Genomic DNA, 6,146 nt, shown 5'->3' on the forward strand with positions numbered 1-6,146 from the left:
GTTTTTAAAGGGGCCTACAGGCAGTGGTTCCCAAAGTGGGGCCCGGGGACCCCCAGGGGTCCTTGAGGGAGTTCCAGGGGGTCCCCAGCCAAATGATAGTTTGGAACCAAATGTGGTTCCATTTATACACTCTCTGAGTTAAATTAACATTGATTTTACAATATAAATATTGGGTCTCAGAGATAGAAATGCCATCAGATGGGGGTTCGTCCGTAGCCTAATGGGGGATCCTTGAAATTAAACTGGTTGAGAATCACTGCTAGAGCTGTCAAAATCTTCTTTTATGGGGCTCCCTGGCATCTCTTTGCAAATGGGGGGTCCGTGGGCTAATGAGTATCATTTTGAGGGTCCTTGACATGAAAGAGTTTGGGAACCACTGGGCTACAGTATACCGCTACACCATGCATTTAAATTAAAATCAAATGTATTATATAAGTATTGGCTTTTAATACATTTTTATACACGTTGAAGTCTAAACAACCACTCAGACATTGAATATTCATGTTCTCTTAGTGTGTTATTCCAAGGCATTTCAGCTGCAATTCCAAAATGTGCTGTTATTGGAAGTAGGAGCATACAGTATGTGTGTGTATTGTGTACTACTGTATGTGTAGGTTATTGTGAAGTGAGATTTCCCCAATAAGGCATGCATGACTGGGCTTGATGCTTTATCCAACCTAATAAGACAGGGCTAAATACACTAAACTACATAATGATTTGCATTACTGTGTTTAACTTCAGGCACTACGAGCAGGATCATTTAATAACTTTAATGAGGTAAATGTCTTGGTTTTGTTTGATTCCGTTTAATTGAATTGCTGTCTTTGCATCATTCCTCTGCTGTTGTAATAGCTGTAGGTGCCCATTGTGGCTTGATACCATATAAGACACTTAAACCAGATTTATCCAGGCACCGTTGTATCATTGTAGGCAGTGGTGTGTGAAGTAACTAAGTAATGTACTTAAGTACAATTTTGAGGCATTTGTACTTTACTTGAGTATTTCCAATTTCCAAAAAAATTACTTCTAGTCCACTACATCTCAGAGCCAAAATTTGTACTTTAACTCCACTACAATTCTTTGAAAACTTTAGTTACCGGTATTAGTTACTTTGGAGATTTAAATTTTGATTAGAAAACATACATTAACCACGTCAACCCTATACATTTCGGCCATTTGAAAATAGCAGATCTACTTGTACTGTAGATCGGCTATTTTCAAAAAAAAAAATGTACACATTTTGAACTTGTGAAATGGGACATTGTGCAATATGAGTACTTTTACTTTTAGTACTTTCAGTACATTTTGATGATGATACAGTACTTCTGTACTTTTACTTGAGGTCATTTTGATGCCGATACTTCTGTACATTTTGACGAGGGGAGGTGTCCTGAACCTTTAAATAAAACATTTGAGTACTTTTTCCACTACTGGTTGTAGGAGAAGACAGTCGATCTCAATGCTAACAACTCATCGCATTATGTGACGTTGTGAGCTTGAAGATTGTCTATGTGACACTGTAATTTCTACGTTTGAAAATTGCTATAAATGTGTGTACTGGTGGCATGACTAAACATTTCTGCATTTCTTTTTTGTGTGTCTTTTTTCAATTTATAATTATGAAAATAAAGATATCTGAGATACAAAAGTGGCATCACTTGCTTAGTTTTGCCAACCAGTTTAACGACAAGTTTCTCAAAACCGTAGTTTTGATGAATCAAATATGTTTCAAAGTTGGGCATTCAGAGTTGTGCAGCTCAAAATAAATCTTTGGAAAAATAATACATGCTTTGATAGACTTCGATACCTGTGAGCTTTTTTCGGCTTAAATTGAACTTTTCTGTAATTTAATTTAATTTAATGTAATTAACTTAGCGTATTGTTTTAGAACAAACAGTAGACTACTACAATTATGTGACAATAATAGTTGCTTTGATATCCCCAGGTTCTTTTGATTTTCTGTTGTTTTGGTGCTTGGTTTAGGCAGTCTCACGGGTGTAAAAACACTCTTCCTGAGCCTTGCGCCCCGAGCTTTGAAACACCTCAGATGCTTGCCAGACATTCTATTCCGTTCTGCATCGTCAAAAACGGTTTGTTGTTTGTCCTTCATAATCCTTTTCTCCCTGCTCAATCACATGGGAAGGAAGGATACATTATTGGATATTTTAGGGGATTTGAGGTGCGTTTGTTTATTCCCCCCCCCCCCCCCCCCCCTTCTGTGCTGTATTTACATGATTTAGATATAGGCCACAAAAAACTAAGAGCAGGGAAACATGCACAACATGACTTTTCTTCAAATTCAGCCATGATAGAAAAAGTCATATGAAACATAAACATACATGATCTGTGATCAGCTCATCTGGTGATTGAGTTTTACTTTTCTCCCCTATGGAATCATGGAGGACTAAACCTGGCACGATACAAATGCATTATTCTTTTTATATTGAATGTGTGTGCGTGCATGCGTGCGTGCGCAGTAGTGATGCGCAGGCCGTCTTTTTTCCAGAACCCGCCCGTCCCGTCCCGCCACGGGAGCCAGCCCGCACCAATAAAAAGTGGCCTAATGCCCAGCAAGTCTAGTCCATTCAATTGCTTTCGAGAGAGAGAGAGAGGGGAGGGGCAGGGACGTGCAGAGGGGAATTGAAAGGCAGGGGCTGAATTCGAAAAGGCACCTTTATTTTTCTTTTACATTTCTACCCAGATTTAGGGGAATATCTCATTTTAAACACTGACTAGTAGGAAATTACCCAACCAGTCTGCCCTGCAGCCCAAATTACTGTTTATCAGTTGCTTGCTTTGCTGTTAATATCAGCCTGTGAGAGAGAGAGAGAGAGAGAGAGAGAGAGAGAGATAGAGATATAGAGAGAGAGAGACGGTCCCTCTCCTGCGATAGTCATAACAAATTATTTGAATGAACAGTACACTTATAGCCTATTATCTATCTCGGACCAGTTCACTTCACTCGTTTGGTTTGTGTGCTCACTGCAGTAGTGTAGCTCTCCGCTCGAGATGAATGAATGTCATGTGCTCATTTTAGTTTTGGGTGCGCACCCAAAATAGCCGCTCTACAAGCGACGCGACGCGTTGTGAGCTTGTAGATCTGCTATAATTGTTTGCATGCCTGCACGGCACCGCGCTCCACGGAGCCCGCCAGAACCGTAGTAACCGTAGGATTAAATTAGTCATGCAGCCCGCCAGAACCGTATCCTACGTTTTCCAGGGTTTATATTCTTTAATCCATGTTTTGATCGGATCGAATCGATGCCTCTCGTTAGCATAACAGTCAAAGTGGGACAGTGGCCGCGGCCATTTTGAAGATGCGTGCGCATCCACTTGTGTTGCTTTTAATGGCCTGTATCTCCAAATAGGCGCAATGAATGTAGTTTCTGGTGAAAACAAGGTTTTTCAACGGCGATGTGATATTCGCGGTCGGGTTTTTTCACCACCGACCGAGAGAACAACCGGTCAAGACACCACACACAGCATTTTGTCATTGTAACATCCAGTTACGGATATTTGGCGGTATTTGTACTTTACTTGTAATTTCCAATTTCCAATACTTTTACTTCTACTCTACTACATCTCAGAGGCCAAATTTGTACTTTTTGCCACCGGAGGTATGATTACTTCTAACACGGCAAGCGACAGGACCGCGATGGGCCATCAAAAACCCAATCTTTTGGTAGAATTGGAATCATTGATTTCGATTAAGAGTGAATGGAGCTGGACCACTTTGGATGACGGACTAGCTGGAAATGACATCGACTGTTGCCCCATCGACGCTCCCGGGCTGTAGACTGGTGCGCTCTGTTATGAAACGAGTAAGGCCGCGCAAAATAATACATTGGTCTCAGGTTGCCGACCTACTCTATTAAATATGCGCGACCCATTTGATTTTATTGGCATTTGGTGAAAAAAAATAAGTCAAAAATAAGTCAAAATAAATATATACACACATACACAAAATACATGCATACATAATTACAAAAATTAAAAATATAATAAAATAAAATGCAGATTTTTCATAGCAGAGCAGATTTTGTTTCCGCTGTGGTTTGGCTATTTGAAAATCTAACAAGCTCGCAATGCGTCGCGATGAGACAGCTAGGAGTTTCCGTTTGAAGATTGCCACTAGCTATATTTGTGTAAAGGCACACGATGATGAACTTTACCTTTCCAGTCGCAAGAGACTTGCAATTTAGTAATCAAAGCAATTAGCAATATTATGAATGCTCCCTCATGTTCTATATATGTCTCTCACCTTAGCATGTAATTAAATCTGGTTCGTAACTGCAATATTTCTGTTTAAAAACCTCTCTATTGTTAATTGGTGATAATAGATGGCTCAACATAAGGCTTTGACTTGAGCTATTGAACGTAATTAATTGAATGAGCAAGAGCTAAGGGGTATGTTAATTGTGATTGATTGAAGGTCATTAAAAGAAATAATGTGATGAAGCATAGTGGTTTCTTAGTGATTGGGCTCAATCCGTCTGGTGTCAGTCAGTTGGCATTCAGTGCATGCATTGATGTTTTGAAACTGGTGCTTCTGTGCCCTAAGACGTGTTTATCCAGCTCTGTTTTTAGCTCTGACTCTCGCAGTCCCCCCAAAACATATTTTCACATTCTGTATATATTTGCTACGTCATCAACGGTGGCATTTACACAAAGCATGTGGTTTGATGTGTCGCAATGGGTTGTCACTTGCTGCCTTTTATTGAACCTGCACACATGCACTGCATACTGCACGCCACGCATGCACGCACACAGGCACACAGGCATACACACACACACACGATGTGGACAAAATGTCATCGGTATTTATGCCAAATAATGCGATATCGATATTCTATATTTTAAGTGTTGCAACATTGAAAAAAAACATTATTCAAAAAGGTGTTAGTGAGTTCGCTAACGCACTGGACCACAGGGTCATGAACAATGCAACGTCCCCCCCCCCCCCCCCCACCCCCCCCCTCCACACACACATTTAACATCTTTATTTGCATTCACATTTAACAAGACATTCTTGAACACAAACAATAGTGGATGAGCAAAAAAAGTGCTTCAGGATACAGATCACGGGTACAGAAAGCATCGCCTTCTCATGGCGACTGCCAATTATTGCAGACACTGAACAGAATTTTGTCGATGCCTTAGCTCTCGGCTTGGGTATGCCTACAATCTGCAGGCCCCTCACGACTGATTTATGGACATTACTGAGGCTTTCAAATATGAACACAAGTAGTTTACATTTGTAGCCAAGCTCTATAATAGCATCCTTAAGACGCTGGTACTTAAGCACCTTGGAAGGAATGTCTCTTCCAGACTGTGGTCAAATGTACATGCCACTTCCAAAATGGTCACTTCTCTACTGTCCTCATCAACAACAACAATATCTAGTGTATTAGCTGTGACATCTGAAAAGGCATAATTTTCATTATTGTGCATGAACATGGCAGTTGAAACACGTGATCGAGTGCTTATACATTTTGGCAGATGATGAAACATATGTCCTTAGCTAATAGGTCATCAATTCTGTCGTGCCTAGCAATGTATATACATGCCCTTATATACATAGCAGCCATTAAGAATATGTGACAGTGTTTCTGTAACTGGAGTGTGGTCATGGTGCAGACAATGAGGAGGAAACGTGTTAGGGTACCACAGAGAGAGATTGAGTCTGGTTGGAAGGACCTGGAATCTGGCTTTGACTGTAAAGGTGACTATATATCCTCATCAACTGCATAATTCTTGAATATTGTATGAGATACGGTGTGGTCTGCATCGGGAAAGCAGGCTAGCTTCCCCTGTAGTTTTAAACCAGTCCAGTGTTGCTGTTGTTTTTGCTGTTACATTATAAGGTACCTCCGTGCATTGACTGGTGATATATGGTGTTCTGTATCAATTACAGTAGCCCTTACTGAGATCAAACAGTTAACTTGGTAATACTGTCCTCAGAAACTGCTACAGATTCAGAGTCAGGTCGAACCCAACACAGGGATACTCCAGTTCTCACACAGAGGTAATTGAGGTCAGGCCAATCTGACGACACCCCAAACCCAGTAGCATGTGAGTCCATTTTAAGGTTGGGCTTTCTTCTGAACCCCAAGAAACTTGGCTCGCCCTCTGCTGTCAGTAGTGGC

Source organism: Electrona antarctica (assembly GCF_951216825.1).
Source record: "Electrona antarctica genome assembly, chromosome: 15".
In the NCBI taxonomy this organism is placed as follows: Eukaryota; Metazoa; Chordata; class Actinopteri; order Myctophiformes; family Myctophidae; genus Electrona; species Electrona antarctica.